This window comes from Herpailurus yagouaroundi, unplaced genomic scaffold, assembly GCF_014898765.1.
Source record: "Herpailurus yagouaroundi ecotype Mexico unplaced genomic scaffold, PumYag 141, whole genome shotgun sequence".
Classification (NCBI taxonomy): Eukaryota; Metazoa; Chordata; class Mammalia; order Carnivora; family Felidae; genus Herpailurus; species Herpailurus yagouaroundi.
Window position 1 is genome coordinate 2,034,906 of NW_024412396.1, and position 19,962 is coordinate 2,054,867.

Here is a 19,962-nt window from a genome sequence, read left to right on the forward strand (position 1 = left end):
GAAAGAAAGAAAGAAAGAAAGAAAGAAAGAAAGAAAGAAAGAAAGAATCAGAAATAGAGGTGCCTGGATGGCTCAGTCAGTTCAGTGTCAGACTTAGGTTCAGGTCATGATCTCAGGGTGTGTAGGTTTGAGCCCCACATCGGACTCTGTGCTGACAGCTCAGGGCCTGGTGCCTGCTTTGGATGTGTCTCCTTCTCTCTCTGTCTCTTCCCCACTTTCACTCTGTCTCTGTCTCTCAAAAATAAATAAACGTTAAAAATAATGTTTAAAATAAGAAATAATCAGTAATATTTACCACAAAAAAGCAAATCTCAATAAGTATTCAAGAATCAATATCATATAGTGATATCATGTGTTTTTATTACAATTAATAAAGTTAGATACTATTCATAAAAAAGCCAACTTTAAATAAAAAGAAATGCACTCCTAAATAATTTATGAACAAGGGGCACCTGAGCAGGTCAGTCAGCAAAATGTCTGACTCTGGATTTCACTCAGGTCATAATCTCAGGTCACGATTTTGGCTCAGGTTCATGAGTTCGAGCCCTGCATCAGGTTCTGCACTGACAGCAAGGAGTCTTCTTGAGATTCTCTCTCCCTCTCTCTCTACTTCTCCCCTGCTTTCTCTCTCTCACTCAAAATAAATTCATAAACTTAAAAAATAAAATTATTTATGAACCAGAAAAAAATTATAATGGAATTGTTAAAATATTTCCAACTGTGGGGCGCCTGGGTGGCGCAGTCGGTTAAGCGTCCGACTTCAGCCAGGTCACGATCTCGCGGTCCGTGAGTTCGAGCCCCGCATCAGGCTCTGGGCTGATGGCTCAGAGCCTGGAGCCTGTTTCCGATTCTGTGTCTCCCTCTCTCTCTGCCCCTCGCCTGTTCATGCTCTGTCTCTCTCTGTCCCAAAAATAAATAAACGTTGAAAAAAAAAATTAAAAAAAAAAATATTTCCAACTGAACAATCATGAAAGGTATAAATTGTAAAACTTGAGCAATGAACCTAAGCAGCACACAGAGAACTTTTTATACCTTTCAAATATGTAAATTAAAAGACTGAACGTAATGAGCTAAACATTCAACCAGAAAGTTTTATTTTTTTTTTTTAATTTTTTTTTTCAACGTTTATTTATTTTTTGGACAGAGTGACACAGAGCATGAACGGGGGAGGGGCAGAGAGAGAGGGAGATACAGAATCGGAAACAGGCTCCAGGCTCTGAGCCATCATCCCAGAGCCCGACGCGGGGCTCGAACTCACGGACTGTGAGATCGTGACCTGGCTGAAGTCGGACGCTTAACCGACTGCGCCACCCAGGCGCCCCTCAACCAGAAAGTTTTAAAAGACAGTAAGAGTAAACAAAAGTAGGAGCACAAAAATAGTCCTAATCGGTGCTAAAATTAAGGTAATAAAGACAAAGAAACAAAGGAAAGAATCCATTTAAAATGGTTCTTTGTTGGGAGCCAAGATGGCGGAACAGCATGGAAGTTTTTTTGTGTCTCACGTCCAAGAAATACAGCCAGACCAACACTAAACCATCCTGCACACCTAGAAAACTGATCTGAGGATTAACACAACAATTTGCACAATCCAAACCACAGAATTCAGCAGGTACACAGCGCAGAGAGGTGAACTTGGGGAGCAAGAGGCCATGGTGGGCAGGGAGGTACTTTTGCGGGTAGAGAGAGGACAGAGACAGGGCAGGAGGGGGCGGGGAGAACATGGGAAAAGCACCCCTCCCTCCCAAAAAGCAGCTGGAGAGAAAGTGGAAAACAGTTGCAGGGACTAAACTAAAAAGGGAGAAAGGAGAAAGAGAGGGTTTAAATTCCATTAAGACTGTAAACAAGGGGAGCACAAAGTCTGCAATTCTTCAGCTCCACACCTGGCAGTGCTCTGGTGGGAAGGGCGAGTCCCCAGGAGCAGAGCAGGGTCTGGGAGGTTCTTGGGCCACACGGGGAAAAGCAGTTCCACTGCTGGAAGGACATTTGGTAGAGACTGTTGAAGCCACCTGGTCCCAGCAGACCCAGAGAACGGCCACATTCGCTGGTGCTGGAACAAGGTCATTAAGGGTGAAGCCTGGTGCCAGATGTGTGTTGTGATTTTCCATAATCCCTGAAAAGCTGCTGCTACACTATCTCACGAACTTTTTCTGGGGTGGGCTGACACCTGGCCGCAGCCTCGGGGCATCAGCAGTAGCAGGGTCCAACAAGCACTCCTGGGTGCAGCTGACATTCAGCCATTGCTTATTCGGCCACTGCTCACAGAGGGGCGGAAAGGTCAAAGCCTCAGTTCCTTCAGAGGTAAGGGGCTGGGAAACACAGCTGCAACTGAGACAAAACTCAGGAGAGAGGTATTGCCTGGGGCTTGGTCACAGACAGTGAAAAAGCAGGGAGTGGACAAAAGCTGAAGACAGAGGACAGGTGCATGATTGCTGATCAGGGAGAACAGAGTTCTAATACTAGAACTGGGTACCTGGGTGACACCATTTTCACCACTCCCGCGCATGCGCATACGCACCTACTGTCGCCACAGCACTCCAACCAAGTAGGCTAGCAGTGTCATCTAGTGGAGAATGGAGCCATTACACTAATACCCACCCAACTGGGTCAACCTCACTCTTCAAGAACACAAGTCTTACTGCCTGCTTAGTTTATGGACTATAAAGGGCTTCATAGTCTGACTTCTAGGGGAAAACAAAGCAATTTCAGTCCTATTTCAATCTGTTAGTAGGTCCATCATCAATTCAATTTTTTTCTTTTTTTTTTTCTCTTTTCCACTTTTCTTTTTCATGAATATGGGAAGAGAAAAAATTCATTTTTTTGTTCAATTTTTATTAAAAATATTTTTCTTTAATTTTTTACTATATTTTTTACTTTTATGTAAATTTTTTCAAATTCCATTTCACTGTCATCATTTTATTTTAGTCTACATCAGTATATTCACTTTTTCAAATTTTCAAACGATTTCCTTTTTTCTTTTCCTTTTTTCTTTTTCATTTCTTTTCTTTTTCTTGAATGCAGAAAGAGAAAAACTTCATTTTTACTTTCAATTTCTGTTAAAAATATTTTTCTTTAATTTATTTGACTATATTTTTCACTTTTATGTAAACTTTTTCAAATTCTATTTTACTTCCATCATTTTATTTTATTTTTTTTTTAATTTTTTTTTTCAACGTTTATTTATTTTTGGGACAGAGAGAGACAGAGCATGAACGGGGGAGGGGCAGAGAGAGAGGGAGACACAGAATCGGAAACAGGCTCCAGGCTCTGAGCCATCAGCCCAGAGCCCGACGCGGGGCTCGAACTCATGGACCGCGAGATCGTGACCTGGCTGAAGTCGGACGCTTAACCGACTGTGCCACCCAGGCGCCCCCCATCATTTTATTTTAGTCTATGTCAGTGTATTCACTTTTTTCAAATTTTCAAACGATTTCCTTCTTTTTCTTTTTTTTCTTTTTTCTTTTCTTTTTCTTGAATACAGAAAGAGAAAAATTAATTTTTTATTTTTATTTAATATTAAAAATATTTTTTTAATTTTTCTACTATATTCTTTACTTGTGTGTAAATTTTTTCAAATTCTATTTTACTCCCATCATCTCATTTTAGCCTACCTCAGTGTATTCATTTTTTCATATAATCAAATGATTTCCTTTTTTTTTCTTTCCACCTTTTTTTCTCTAATCTGTCAAACCACTTTCAACACCCAGACCAAAACACACCTAGGATCTAGCATCATTTATTCGATTTGTGTGTGTGTGTGTGTATGTGTGTGTGTGTGTTTAATTTTTAAATTTTAATATTTTTTAATTTTAATGTTTTTAATTTTAATTTTTCTACCTCATTAATTCATTGTCTCCCTTCAAAATGACAAAACGAAGGAATTTACCCCAAAAGAAAGAACACAAAGAAAAGACAGCCAGGGATTTAACCAACACAGATCCTAATCCCTTTTTGCAGATATAAAAGAAGTAAAAAATAGCCAGAATGAAATTAAAAATGCTACAACTGAACTGCAATCATGGATGGATGCAGCGGTGCAAGATGGACAAGGCAGAACAGAGAATCAGCGACATAGAGGACAAACTTATAGAGAATAATGAAGCAGAAAAAAAGAGGGAGATGAAGACAAAAGAGCACGATTTAAGAATTAGAGAAATCAGTGACTCATTAAAAAGGAACAACATCAGAATCATAGGGGTCCCAGAAGAGGAAGAGAGAGAAATAGCAGTAGAAGGCTTATGTGAGGAAATCATAGCAGAAAACTTTCCTAACCTGGGGAAAAACACAGACATAAAAATCCAGGAAGCACAGAGGACCCCCATTAGATTGAACAAAAAGTGACCATCAACAAGGCATATCATATTCAAACTCGCAAAATACTCAGGCAAGAAGAGAATCATGAGAGCAACAAGGGGGAAAAAAAGTCCTTAACCTACAAGGGAAGACAGATCAGGATTGCAGCAGACCTATCCACAGAAATTTGGCAGGCCAGAAAGGAGTGGCAGGATATATATAATGTGCTGAATCAGAAAAATATGCAGCCAAGAATTCTTTATCCAGCAAAGCTGCCATTCAAAATAGAAACAGATAAAGTTTCCCAGACAAACAAAAATTAAAGGAGTTTGTGACCACTAAACCAGCCCTGCAAGAAATTTTGAGGGGGACTCTCTGAGGGGAGAAAAGATGAAAAAATAAATAAATACCAAAAGCAACAAAGACTAGAAAGGACCAGAGAACACCACCAGAAACTCCAACTCTACAAGCAACATAATGGCAATGAATTTATATCTTTCAGTACTCTAAAAGTCAATGGACTCAATGCTCCAATCAAAAGACATAGGGTAACAGAATGGATAAGAAAACAAGATCCATCTATATGCTGTTTACAAGGGACCCCCTTTAGACCTAAAGACACCTTCAGGCTGAAAATAAGGGGATGGAGAACCATCTATCATGCTAAGTATATAAATATCATGTCAAATATATGAATCAATTAATCACAAACGTAAAGAAACTCATTGATAGTAATACCATAATAGTAGGAGTCTTCAACACCCCACTCACAGCAATGGACAGATCATCTAATCAGAAAATCAACAAGGAAACAATGGCTCTGAATGACACACTGGACCAGATGGACTTAATAGATATATTCAGAACATTTCATCCTAAAGCAGCAGAATATACATTCTTCTCCATGCACATGGAACGTTCTCCAGAATAGACCACATACTGGGACACAAATCAGCCCTCAACAAGTACAAAAAGATTGAGATTATGCCATGCATATTTTCAGACCACAACGCTATGAAACTCGAAATCAACCACAAGAAAAAATTTGGAAAGGTAACAAATACTTGGAGACTGAAGAACATCCTACTAAAGAAAGAATGGGCTAACCAGAAGTTAAAGAGGAAATTAAAAAGTATACGGAAGTCAACCCAAAATCTCTGGGACACAGCAAAGGCGGTCATAAAAGGAAAGTATATAGCAATCCAGGCCTTCCTAAAGAAGGAAGAAAGATCTCAGATACACAACCTAACCTTACCTTACCTTAAAGAGCTGGAAAAAGAACAGCAAGTGAAACCCCAAATCAGCAGAAGACAGGAAATAATAAAATTAGAGTATAAATTAATGCTATCAAAACCAAAAAAAAAAAAACAGTAGAACAGATCAATGAAACCAGAAGCTGGTTCTTGGAAAGAATTAACAAAATTGATAAACCACTAGCCGTTGGATCAAAAAAAAAAAAAGGAAAGGACCCAAATAAATAAAATCAAGAGGGGTGCCTGGGTGGCGCAGTCGGTTAGGCGTCCGACTTCAGCCAGGTCACGATCTCGCGGTCTGTGAGTTCGAGCCCCGCGTCGGGCTCTGGGCTGATGGCTCAGAGCCTGGAGCCTGTTTCCGATTCTGTGTCTCCCTCTCTCTCTCTGCCCCTCCCCTGTTCATGCTCTGTCTCTCTCTGTCCCAAAAATAAATAAACGTTGAAAAAAAAATTTAAAAAAAAAAATAAAATCAAGAATGAAAGAGGAGAGATCACAACCAACACAACAGAAACAAAAACAATAATAAGAGAATATTATGAGCAATTATATGTCAATAAAATGGTCAATCTGGAAGAAATGCACAAATTCCTAGAAACATATACACTACCAAAACTGAAACAGGAAGAAACAGAAAACTTGAACAAACCCATAACCAGTAAGGAAATAGAATTAGTAATCAAAAATCTGCCAAAAAACAAGAGTCCAGGGCCAGATGGCTTTCCAGGGGAATTCTACCAAACATTTAAGGAAGAGTTAACACCTATTCTCTTGAAGCTGTTCCAAAAAATAGAAATGGAAGGAAAACTTCCAAACTCTTTCTGTGAAGCCCGCATTACCTTGATTCCAAGACCAGACAGAGACCCCACTAAACAGGAGAACTATAGACCAATTTCCCTGAAGAACATGGATGCAAAAATCCTCAACAAGATATTAGCTAACCAGTTCCAACAATACATTAAAAAAATTATTCACCATGACCAAGTGGGATTAAAACCTAGGATGCAGGGCTTGTTCAATATCCACAAAACAATCAATGTGACTCATCACATCAATAAAAGAAAGGACAAGAACCATATGATCCTCTCAATAGATGCAGAGAAAGCATTTGACAAAGTACAGCTCCGTTTCTTGATAAAAACCCTCAAGAAAGTAGGGATAGAAGGAGCATACCTCAAGATCATAAAAGCCATATATGAACGTCCCAATGCTAATATCATCCTCAATGGGGAAAAACTGAGAGCTTTCCCCCCAAGGTCAGGAACAAGACAGGGATGTCCATTTTCGCCACTGTGATTCAACATAATATTGGAAGTCTTAGCCTCTGCAATCAGACCACACAAAGAAATAAAAGCATCCAAATCGGCCAGGAGGAGGTCAAACTTTCACTCTTCACAGAGGACATGATACTCTATATGGAAAACCCTAAATATTCCACGAAATAACTGCTAGAACTGATTCATGAATTCAGCAAAGTTGCAAGATATAAAATCAATGCACAGAAATCGGTTGCATTCCTATATACCAACAATGAAGCTACAGAAAGAGAAATCAAGGAATCGATCCCATTTACCATTGCCCCCAAAACCATAAAATACCTAGGAATAAATCTAACCAAAGACGTGAAAAATCTATACACTGAAAACGATAGTTTATGAAAGAAATGGAAAAAGACACCAAAAAATGGAAAAAGATTCCATGCTCCTGGATAGGAAGAACAAATATTGTTAAAATGTCAATACTACCCAAAGCAATCTACATATTCAATACAATCCCTATCAAAATAACACCAGCATTCCTCACAGAGCTAGAACAAATAATCCTAAAATGTGTGTGGAACCAGAAAAGACCCCAAATAGCTAAAGCAATCTTGAAAAAGAAAACCAAAGCAGGAGGCATCACAATCCCGGACTTCAAGCTATACTACAAAGCTGTCATCATCAAGACAGTATGGTACTGGCACAAGAACAGACACTCAGATCAGTGGAACAGAATAGAGAACCCAGAAATGGACCCACAAGCATATGGCCAACTAATCTTTGACAAAGTAGGAAAGAATATTCAGCAGAATACATACAGTCTCTTCAGCAAGTGGTGCTGGGAAAACTGGACAGCGACATGCAAAAAAATGAACCTGGACCATTTTCTTACACCATACACAAAAATAAACTCAAAATGGATGAAAGACCTCAATGTAAGATGGGAAGCCATCAAAATCCTTAATGAGAAAACAGGCAAAAACCTCTTTGATCTTGGCTGCAGCAACTTCTTATTCAACATGTCTCTGGAGGCAAAGGAAACAAAAGCAAAAATAAACCACTGGGACCGCATCAAAATAAAAATCTTATGCACAGCAAATGAAACAATCAGCAAAACTAAAAGGAAACTGACAGAATGGGAGAAGATATTTGCAAATGACATATGTGTTAAAGGGTTAGTATCCAAAATCTATAAAGAACTTATCGAACTCAACACCCAAAAAACAAAGAATCCAGTGAAGAAATGGGCAAAAGACATGAATAGACACTTCTCCAAAGAAGACATCCAGATGGCCAACTGACACATGAAAAAATGCTCAACATCACTCATCATCAAGAAAATACAATTCAAAACCACAATGAGATACCACCTCACATCTGTCAGAATGGCTAACATTAACAACTCAGGCAACAACAGATGTTGGCGAGGATACAGAGAAAGAGGATCTCTTTTTGCATGCTGGTGGGAATGCAAGCTGGTGCAGCCACTCTGGAAAACACTATGGAGGTTTCTCGAAAAACTAAAAATAGAACTACCCTACAACCCAGTAATTGCACTACTAGGCATTTAGCCACGGGATACAGGTGTGCTGTTTTGAAGGGACACATGCACCCCAATGTTTATAGCAGCACTATCAACAATAGCCAAAGCATGGAAAGAGCCCAAATGTCCATCGATGGAGGAATGTGGTATATAAATATATAATGTGGTATATAAATATATAATGTGGTATATAAGATGTGGTCTATAAATATACCATAAAGAATGTGGTATACAAATATATAATGGAGTATTACTCAGCAATCAAAAAGAATGAAATCTTGCCCTTTGCAACTACATGGATGGAACTGGAGGGTATTATGCTAAGTGATATTAGTCAGTCAGAGAAAGACAAACATCCTATGACTTCACTCATATTAGGACTTTAAGAGACAAAACAGATGAACATAAGGGAAGGGAAACAAAAATGAAATATAAAAACAGAGAGGGGGACAAAACAGAAGAGACTCATAAATATGGAGAATAAACTGAGGGTTACTGGAGGGGTTCTGGGAGGGAGGGATGGGATAAATGGGTAAGGGACACTAAGGAATCTACTCCTGAAATCATTGTTGCACTATATGCTAACTAATTTGGATGTAAGTGTTTTAAAAAATTTAAAAATAAAATTAAATAAATAAATAAATAAATAAATAAATAAATAAATAAATAAAATGGTTCTTTGGAAAGAATTAGAAAATAGACACTTCTCTGATAAGAAATCTCAAGGAAATTAAGAAGATAGAAAAATACGATGTAAAGGAAGACACAGACACAGCAAAAATTTAAATAATTATAAGAACATGCAAGGAATAAATCCATACAAATTAATCAGAAAACTTGAACAAAATGTAAAACTTTCTAAAAATTATCACTCAGCAAAACTGAAAAGTTGAAAACTGGAATTAAATGTACCAGAATTTAAACTGAAATTTCAATCTTTAAACATACATATGGTTTCACAGGCAAGTTACATCAAACCCAAGACCAATAATTTCCATACCTGTGCTAAGAAAAATTAAAACAGCAAGGCTACTACTCAACACATTTTATGAGACCAAGAGAACCACAATTACAAAAATAAACAAAGAGATGACAAATAACAATTATAGACCAATATTACTTATGAAAAGCAATGACTGCACGTAAATTATTATCGAGCCAGCATTGGATTTTAAAAAGTAATACTAATACACCATGATCATTTAGGATTCATCTCAGGAGTATGAGAAAGATTAAATATTAGTGCATGCAACATACCACACATAAAAACAGTAACTAAAATTATCTCACTAAATGCAGAAAAGTGAGTTGGGTCAAGTTTAACATGTATTTCTAATTGAAGTCTCTTCACAAACTAGGAAGAAAAGGAACTTTCTTAACCTGAACAAGGGAATCTTTGACTTTGTTTTCAAAGGGAGATGTTAAAAGCATTCCCTTAAAAATTTGAAAAAGAGAAAGATTTCCAATGTTATTCTTTCTATTCTATATTTCAATCAATGTCCTAATGACTACAGTAAAATAATAAAAACATTAGAACTGGAAGGAGAAAACATCTATCATTAATCATAGTTACCTGATTCCATATCTGGGGGAGAAAGTGTACAAATGAGCCTAGAATGTCTTCTCCTCCCAGAAAACTAGGAAACTATCACAGATTACAGAAGCCATGTCACAAAGGCTCAGGAGCCAGCCTGAAAAGATTTGTTCTAGTTAAGATGGGACATTTCCCACATCAATAAGACCATGAATCCAATCAACTGAAACACATCAAGTATGTTTAAATCCATGAGTTCATAAAACAATCCTCCTTAATTACTTTTAGGATTTATCCTGGTTGCCAGAGATTTGCTTGGGACTATTTTGGTGTTTGTCCTGAGAAACGCCTCCATCTCAGGCAAGCAGGGATGGTATAGTCACCATAGAGGGGAATCAGCTCATTATCGTACAAACTGATAAATGAATGGAAAGTGTCTTACACTTAACCTTAAAGTTAATCAATTATTTGACAAGGAAAATTATCTTAATAGAAATGCTTCGGTTAAAAAATGAAGTAGAAATGATATAATTAGAATATCATCAATTTGCAAACCAACTCCTAATCAAAAAACAGATCTAGTCATTGTTTATCAACAGTCACTATCACACACACCCGAAAAGACAATCTGACCTTACTTGTCTCCTGAGTAAAGTACACAACCCCATGATGTCTGGGATTTGCTTTAATCTAATCAGAACTCAAACAGGTATAGATGTGTAGGGTGATGCGGGTGTAGACGAACAAGACTGGCTAAGACTTGATAATTGTGCAACCTACACAATGAGTACAAGCTCTTTCATTGCACTATTCTCTCTTTGGTAGATGTTTAAGTTTTCCGTAATTAAAAACTTTGAAATAACATAGTTAACATACAAATAAATTTCCAGAAATGCAAAGACTTATATTTACAATGTCCATTGATTTTTATTTAAAACAATCAAAAGAGGAAACAAAACAATTTCAAACAAGGATGTTTAAACAAATTAAGTTACACTTACACAGAAGAGTATGGAGCTATAAAAATCACATTTTCACATGCAGCTGAATGACATGGTGGCATATTCATACACATTATGTTCAACACAAAAAAGTTTTTTAATTTGATCCCAATTCCATTAGAGGATGCATATTTGCAATAAAAACTACTGAAAGAAATGCAACGAGATGTTAACAGCATTTACCTCTGGGTAATGAGATTGTGGTTGGATTTTATTGTCTACTTCTCCCTTTTGGTTATGTCCACATTGGACAAGTTTTCTTTCATGATAAACCATACACAACATCTTATCCATCAATCAGACAACAGGGGCCTGGAGAAAGAGAGGCAGGAGGCAGACAAAGACAGCAGGAAGTGTGACTAAGCTTACGTATGCAGAAGGTCCACTGCCAGCTCTATAGAAGCAAGGCCACGGAGCCACCCAGTTCCAGTGACACTGCAAAGGGCCTGCAGGTGGCAGACAGAACAAGAGCCATTTCACCAGCTGGAAGGTCCCAGGATGCAGTCCGGATTGAGTGCTTTCTGGTGCACAGTGGTGGCCTTCATCCACTTTGGTAAGGAGCCCACCACCCCTGCAGCCCGGGACTGAGGGAGGGGTTTGAGAAAGATGTTGGAAGAGAACTTGACTGTGCCTTTTTCACTTTGTTTTCTGGGTGAAAAATGGCTATTTGTGACAACTTTCTTGGGAGCAATGTCAACAGCTAAGCTACTTTTTTCTTCTTCTCTACAGGTTCCAGCAATACACAGAGTGTCACTCAAACTCCAAGTCCAGTGAATACACAAGAGGGAGAATCTGTGAGCTTGCACTGTAGTTTCACACTCAGCTATACTCACTATGTGATGAGCTGGTTTCAACAGCTGTCCAATGGAAAGATGACTGAAATCATTAATCTTTATTCTGGTAACACGAACACTAGGAAAGGACGATATTCTGTGTCACATCAGAAAGGAAACAAAGCCCTAAGTCTCACCATCACAGGCTTGATGCCTACAGACTCAGGTGTCTATTTCTGTGCTGTTGGAGAAACTGCACGGTGGGAGGAGTGACAGGGAGAGTCTTACAAAAACCCCCTGGGCTGAGCATGAAATAGCCACCTGCTCCAGAAGCTTAGGAGAAAACAACCCACAGAACAGGAAAAGGTAAACAGAAGGTAGGGTGGGTGGCACTGGTGGGTGTAGAGAGGAAGCTGATGAATGTTCTAGCAATAATCTTCCCACATCTGGTATCCAATGAAGAGTTGTGGTTACAAGATCCCAGCCTCAAGAGCATTTTCACCTCAGAACCACATAGCCAATCAGGATATGCATCCATCTTTTCTGCTGCCCAACATCCATCCCTCCTTGTCTGGTGACCACACCTGGATTTTCCCGGGATAAACAAGCCATGCCTCCTCCTACCCCATGTTTGGGTTTAGATGAGACTGAGCCCAGCCTTGGACACCCTGGCTAATTAACATAATTCATCTCTGACCACAATGATGTTTCAAGGATGGGTACCTGCCCCAAGTCTACATCGCAAAACTTAATATGAAGCTCTTAGGAATATGGCTGGGGATGTAGGAAGCTAGGATATACCCCTACAGTTGCCAGCGCCCCTCTTCCCACCAAAAAGGAAGAGCATGATCCTGAAAAGAGAATGAAACTGAGATCCCTTAACCTTGTTTGAGGTACAGACTCTGCAATGATTAGAGATCGACTTGGGATTTTTCAGTTGTGCACCCCAGCTGTCTTTGCTTGTGTTCCTCCAGAAGAAGACAAGGATTCTAGTGCAAGTACTTTAGTTGGGAGGTGATCCCACGATGCCTGCCAGGGGCAGTGGGAACAGTGACAGGAAGGGAATTCAGCCAGTGAAGGGCATGTGTGTTAATGCAATCCCTATCACAATACCACCAGCATTTTTCATACAGCTAGAACAAACAATCCTAAAATTTATGTTGTTCACAAAAGACCCCAAATAGCCATGCAATCCTGAAAATAGTAAAGCAAAGTAGAGGCATCGCTATTCTGGACTTCAAGGTATATTACAAAGCTATAGTCAGTCAGTACAGTATGGTACTGGCATAAAACACAAATCAATGGAACAGAATAAAGAATCTAGAAATGAACCCACAACTATATGGTCAACCCCTTTGACAAAGCAGGAAAGAATATTCAATGAAAATCTTCAGCAAATGGTGTTGGGAAAACTGGACACAACATGCAGAAGAATGAAATTGGACCACTTTCTGGACCATACACAAAATAAATTCAAAATGGATGAAAGACCTGAACATGAGATAGGATACCATCAAATCCAACAGGAGAACACAGGCAGAAACCTCTGTGACATCGGCTGTGGCAACTTCTTACTGGACACATTGCCAGACCGAGGGCAACGAAACCAAACATGAACCTTTGAGACTTCATCAAGATAAAAAAGCTTCTGCACAGTACAGGAAACAATCAGCAAAATCTATGAAATGGAAGAAGATATTTGCAAAATGACACATCTGGTAAAGGGTTAGTGTCCAAAATCTATAAAGAACTTAATCGGGGCGCCTGAGTGGCTCAGTCTGTTAAGCATCCAGCTTTGGCTCAGGTCATGATATCGTGGTTTGTGAGTTCGAGCCCCGCATCAGGCTCTGTGCCGACAGCTCGGAACCTGGAGCCTGATTCGGATTCTGTGTCTCCTTCTCTCTCTGCCCCTCCCCCACTTGTGCTCTGTCTCTCTCTATCAATAATAAATAAATGTAAAAAAAAAAAAAAAAGAACTTAATCAACTCAACACCCAAAAAAACAAATAATCCAGTTAAGAAATGAGCAGAAGACATGAATAGGCACTTTTCCAATGAGGACATCCAGATGGCTAACAGACACATGAAAAGAGGCTCAACATCACTCATCATCAGGGAAATACAAATCAAACCACAATGAGATACCACTTCACACCTGTCTGAATGGCTAAAATTAATAACACAAGAAACAACAGGTGTTGGCAAGGATGTGAGGGAAGGGGAGCCCTCTTGCACTTTTGGTGGGGATGCAAACTGGTGCAGCCACTCTGGAGAACAATATGGAGGTTCCCCAAAAGTTAAAACTAGAACTACCCTATGATCCAGCAATTGCATTACTAGGTATTTACCCAAAGGATACAAAAATACAGATTTGAAGGGATAACTGGACCCCAATGTTTATAGCAGCATTATCACAATAGTCAACCTATGGAAAGAGCCTGATGGAGAGAGGTGGATGGGTGTGGGCTAGAAGTGTGATGGGCATTAATGAGAGCACTCATTTGGATGAGCACTGGGTGTTTCATGGAATTGATGAATCATTGAATTCTATGCTAGAAACCAATATTGCACTGTAATTCACTAAATACAATTGAAATTTTAAAAAATGAGAAAAACCAATCCATCGATCAGGGCCTGTGTATTCTCCTGCCAACTGCCACTATGAGCAGCAAGACTTTCATCATACCAGGGAATTTCTGACAACCCATGGGAGACATTTGCTTCAACTTGTCCCATTTGAGGGCCAGAGGAGCTAAGGTATTGATACCCCAAATCCTGTGTGTCACTGGTGGAGGACAGTGCCCAGGGATATGAGTGGTAATTCCCCAACACTTATGTCTGCCAAGAGGCTGTGCAGTAAAAGAAAGCCCTTAGGCAAAGAAACCCAAGCTTTGGCAGGAGGAAGGGGACAGTGTGCACTGACGTCTTAAGCACAAAGGGATACAGGGAAGACACCAAAAATGCCACACAATTTCTCTTTTTTTAATAAATTATTCTGAGATGGGCTTTCTGTGACTTGCAATCAAGAGACCTAACTAAAAACACAAAAAAGATACCACTGGGTGAAACAAGTTAACCAAACAAAATAGTTTAATATTACTTTTTAAAACTCCTGGCTTGCTGCAGGGGAGACAGGTTACAACTCCTCAGACTGTTCAGATTAGATCAGTTGTTCAGCCCTTTCCTCACACGTCATCCAGGGTGGTAAGGGGGAGGGACAAATTTAACACTGTACCTGTTATTACACTTAACATTTAACTGTTCTCTCCCCTTTGAGACTCTTCTGCTCAGGGTCACCTTGCTTACTGCTGCCAGATTAATCTCCCTACTGTGTCCCTCCAAAGAATTTTGCTTATTTAAGACTTCTGGATTCCTTGTGACACTGTGCTTTTCCCAAATCTCAATTCCTGCTCCTGCTCCTGCCAGCTGCTTCTCCAGAAACAGTTTCCTCCCCATCTCTACCTTTTGAACTCACTGTCTCTCAAAATCTAGGTCACGCTTTGATGTTTCTGAGGACAGCTCGGAAGCAATGAGCATACCTAGATCTCGTATCTTGGTTTCTAATACAATTTTTCAGTGCAAGGAACCAGGGCTCCTTGGAGAAATGGCTGATTCTAGGGCTGGCACAGGGAATATTCCAGATAAATCTGTAGTATCTTAAAATGTTTAAAAAAAAAAAAAAAAAAAAACCACCACCACCTATGATGGGGCTATGTTAAGGAGACATCAGAGTCAACTAAAAAAGCTCCCTGTGGCTGAAACTAGAACAATTTAAGCAATAAAATAAATATCCATGAATCACTGATATAAATAAATCATTGAAAAAGTGTGAGGCAGAACAAACTTCCCATGCTTTAGAACTCTAAATAATTTATTTCGATACTCCACATTTCTGACTCCTCAAATGTGTGCTGTTCATAGTGACTTCCTTCCAAAAGGAACAGTGTGGTAAGTGTGACAAAAGAGCAACAGTGGATTGGGGCACCTGGGTGACTCAATCCATTAAGCATCTGACTCTTAATTTTGGCTCAGGTCATAATCTCACAGCTTGTGAGACTGAGCTCTGGACTGTCAGTGTAGAGCCTGCTTGGGATTCTCTCTCTCCCTACCTCTCTGTACCTCCCCTGCTCACTATCCCTCTCTCTCTCTAAAAATGAATGAATAGATTATTTTTAAAAAAATAAAAAAGGGCAATAGTGGAGAAACCTGCCAAACACCAGTTTAGCTCGCTGATCATGGTCAAAATCACCAGAGATGTTGATAGCATGTCCCCTTGATATGATGTGAAGAGAAATGGCACGTTACCTCTGTGATCTTCCTCCCCAAAACCCACAACCTCAGTCTAATCATGAGGAAATCATCAGAAAAATCCCAATTTAGGGGCATTCTGCGAAGCATCTAACTAATACTCCTAAAAATTGTCAAGGTCATCAAAAATAAGAAAAATCTGAGGAGCGCCTGGGTGGCTCTGTCAGTTGAGCATCCAACTCTTGATTTTGTCTCTGGTTATGATCCCAGACTTGTGGGAAGGAGACTGTATTGGGCTCAACACAGAGCATGGAGCCTGCTGGGATTTTCTCTCTCTCTTTCTCTCTCTCTCTCTCTCTCTCTCTCTCTCTCTCTCTGTCTCACTCCCCTGCTTATGTTCTTTTTCTCTCTAAAATAAAATAAACTTTAGGTTGCCTATGTGGTTCAGTCAGTTAAGCGTCCAACTTCAGCTCAGGTCATGATCTCACCTTTCATGGGTTTGAGCCCCACATCAAACTCTGTGCTGACAGCTCAGAGCCTGAAGCCTGCTTCAGATTCTGTGTCTCCCTCTCTCTCTGTCCCTCCCCACTTGTGCTCTCTCTCTCTCTCTATCTCTCTCTCTCTCTCTCAAAAATAAACAATAAAAAAAAAATTTAAGTTCACAAGAAATAAATAAAATAAATTAAATTTAAAGAAAAATTAAAAAACAAGAAAAATCTGAGAAATTGCCATAGCCAACAGGAGCTTGAGGAAACATGAAAACTAAATGTAATGTGGTCTCCTTGTGGGACTCTGCAGGAGATAAAGAACTTTAGGTAAATCAAAGTAAAACTACAGAAGTATGAACTTTAGCCAATAATAACATATCAGCATCCATTTCTTAACTGTGGCAAATGTACCCTTTTAAGATGTTCGTCGTAAGGGAAACTGGGTGTGCAGTATGGAAAGTATGCGTACTATCTTCACAACTTTTCTGTAAATCCAAAACTGTTCTCAAAGTGAACATTTAATACAAAAAGCTTACAAAACTATATGTTCCTCATGACCTGCACTTTGTGGAGGGAGAATTACAATTTAAATATGTCATTATGTATACCTCAAAAGGAATTTTGAACTGTGTTATCCATACATAGCCACTAGCTAACAAGGCTCCTAAACACTTGGATTGTGATAAGTCCAAATACACATGTGCTGTGAATTTAAAATAAACACAAAGTTTCAAAGACTTAGTATAAAGAAAATAATGTAAACAATCCTATTAATATTTTTATGAACCAATGTTGAAATGATATTTGGGGATTACCAGGTTAAACAAAATATATTTTTAAAATTAGTTTTATATACTTATATATAGTTTCTTTTAATGTGGCTACTAAAAATTTTAAATTAGTTATGTGGCTCACATTAAATTCTCTTCATAACAGTGGACTAAAAGATAGACATGAGGGGCGCCTGGGTGGCGCAGTCGGTTAAGCGTCCGACTTCAGCCAGGTCACAATCTCGCGGTCCGTGAGTTCGAGCCCCGTGTCAGGCTCTGGGCTGATGGCTCAGAGCCTGGAGCGTGTTTCCGATTCTGTGTCTGCCTCTCTCTCTGCCCCTCCCCCGTTCATGCTCTGTCTCTCTCTGTCCCAAAAATACATAAACGTTGGAAAAAAAATTAAAAAAAAAAAAGATAGACATGAAATGTTAATAATAGTTATTCCAGCAGTAGAATTCAGGGTAATTGTTTTAGCTTTCCTTTTTCTAATTTTTCTTCAATAAATGTGTGTTCCTTGTACAATAAAAAAAGGAATAAAAATAAAAAGACACAAAGAACTATTGCTATGAAATGTCACCCTGAAAGATGGAAGCACCAAACAGAAACGTCAAGCCAGAGAGTCCTTCATTAATTAATTATTCATCCATTCATTTGAATATACATACATTAAGTATCCCATGTAGAAGGCACTGGGACAGTTGCTGGGAATACAAATACACACAAAAAAAGTTGAATTATAATTATTTCCTACAAGTTCACTTTCCACTTGGCCAGTTAGGTTTATAAATAAAACTTTAAAACACTGTAAGGTCAATGATACTATGGTATTCCTGTAGTCAATTCTCCTCTATTTCCTGCCTTAAATGTTGCTGTTTTTCTGGCTCCAACCTTAGTCTAATTCTCTGTCCACACCTGGATTGAAACTAATACCTGTGTGCTAATGACTGTGCCTCTACCCTTGATTTTGCTCCAGACCTATGTATACAGCCCACAGCCTTTCGGTCAGGTGACCCTTGAGCAATATAAAATGTATAAGCCTAAAACTCATAATCTTTTCACCTTCCCTACTTCAAACTCTTCTGCCTCCATATTTCTTGTCTTAATTAGTGATACTGTCTTACCTTACAGCTCTGTGTAAAAGGCAGATTTAGTAATTTTACTTCACTTCTCACAGCTCTTTAGACTTAGCCTGGCACAAGCCCACATACAATTCACATTTAGCTGCCTCATCTCCTGACATATCTGTCACCAATGTAGACCTGGAATTATCAAAATACTAAATTCAGGAAATATCATGAGTTAACACACCTCTCGTCTCCATCCTTCCCTCTACCCTTCTCTTTGTTTGGAGTTTCCAACCTCATCACCACCTCCTCCTCATGGTCCTCTGATATCTCCTCTCTAAAGCTTAATTTAAGGTCTAGGCAAATTTAAGGTCTCTGTCCTTTGGCTCCCTTTGAAATTTGTACATGCTTCCAAAATAGCACTTATCTCCTTATACATTTTTATATTTGTTGCTTGCTTCCTCTAGGGTACTCAATTTCTTGAGAGCAAGGATTATGTCTCTTTCACCTCGATATTCCCAACATGACACAGAACATGACAAGTAGAAGACTCTCAAGTTTACTGAATATTTCCCATCTTCCTCCACCTTTCTTCCTCTACTGGGATCACTCTTAACCCCTAGAATAGTTCCTTGAGTGCCCCAAGCAGGCTTCCACCTCCGGATATTTTTACAAGAGTAGTCTTGCTTCAAATGTTGCCTTCACCCATCATTCAGATCACTGCTCAAATGCTACCTCATCATAGACGTCTTTCCTTCAACCATATATAGCTACTACTCACCCAACCCATCCCCCTTTACCCTTACCCTGTCTCACATTTTTTCATGGCAGTCATCATTAGCAGACATCACTTTATATATTTGTTGGCATATTCTTATCTGTCTATCCACCAGAATAAAAGCATCAAGAAGCATAGGACTTTGTCTGAATTATTCAACAAATGAATAAAGGTCTGATGCATGTATAAAAAAATTAATGATGTTATTTATCACCTAAACATGACACTGTCTCTCTTCCATTTCCTCTTCATCTGCTTTTATTCTCAACAAGACATATATCTAGGACAAAAGAAGGATTAAGACACAAAACTCCCAGAATTGTCAAGGATAGTAAGACTCAGTAAGGAATAATATAACTTAAAAAGGGGCAATGGTTCAGCTAACCAGCTATTAATTTTGTTTTCCGAATGCACTTTACCTTCTAATTCATTTATTCAACAAATATTTATACCACACCTATCATTTGTTCCTTTTGAAAAGTTAAAAGCTGCCTTATGCATTTGTATCACTGTTCATAGTTTACAAGGTCCTTTCTGACATTCCAATGTATCCTCATAAACAATTCTTTTCCTAGAGGCTGCCCAGAGCTCCTAGTGGTCTCCTGCACTTTCTTTAGGCTTTTTCAACACGGCTGCTTACAACATAAGCCAGCAAGGAGAATCTCTCATCTTAGCTAAGACAGAAACCTTTCATAATGTAACAACAACAACAAAAAAACAAAAAACAAAAAACAAAAACAAACAAACAAACAAACAAAAAACAGAGGCCTAGCTCCATCACCTTTGCATATTGTATTGGTTAGAAGCAAGTCACAGGTCCCTTCTACACTCAAAAGAAGGGATTATCTAAAGGCATGGACACCAGGAGGCAGGGACTTATCTCTCTACCAGAGTCCACCATCTGACCCCCAAAGATTCATATTCCTCCTACTTGCAAAATACATTCACACACACTCCCAAAGACC

The 19,962-nt window shown here is 39.0% G+C and overlaps 1 long non-coding RNA gene across 1 annotated transcript in view; it reads right to left on the reverse strand.

The window, feature by feature from the left end:
• The window catches only part of LOC121031479 (uncharacterized), a 238,362-nt gene that overhangs the window by 172,438 nt on the left and 45,962 nt on the right, over window positions 1-19,962 (reverse strand). The window lies entirely within an intron of this gene.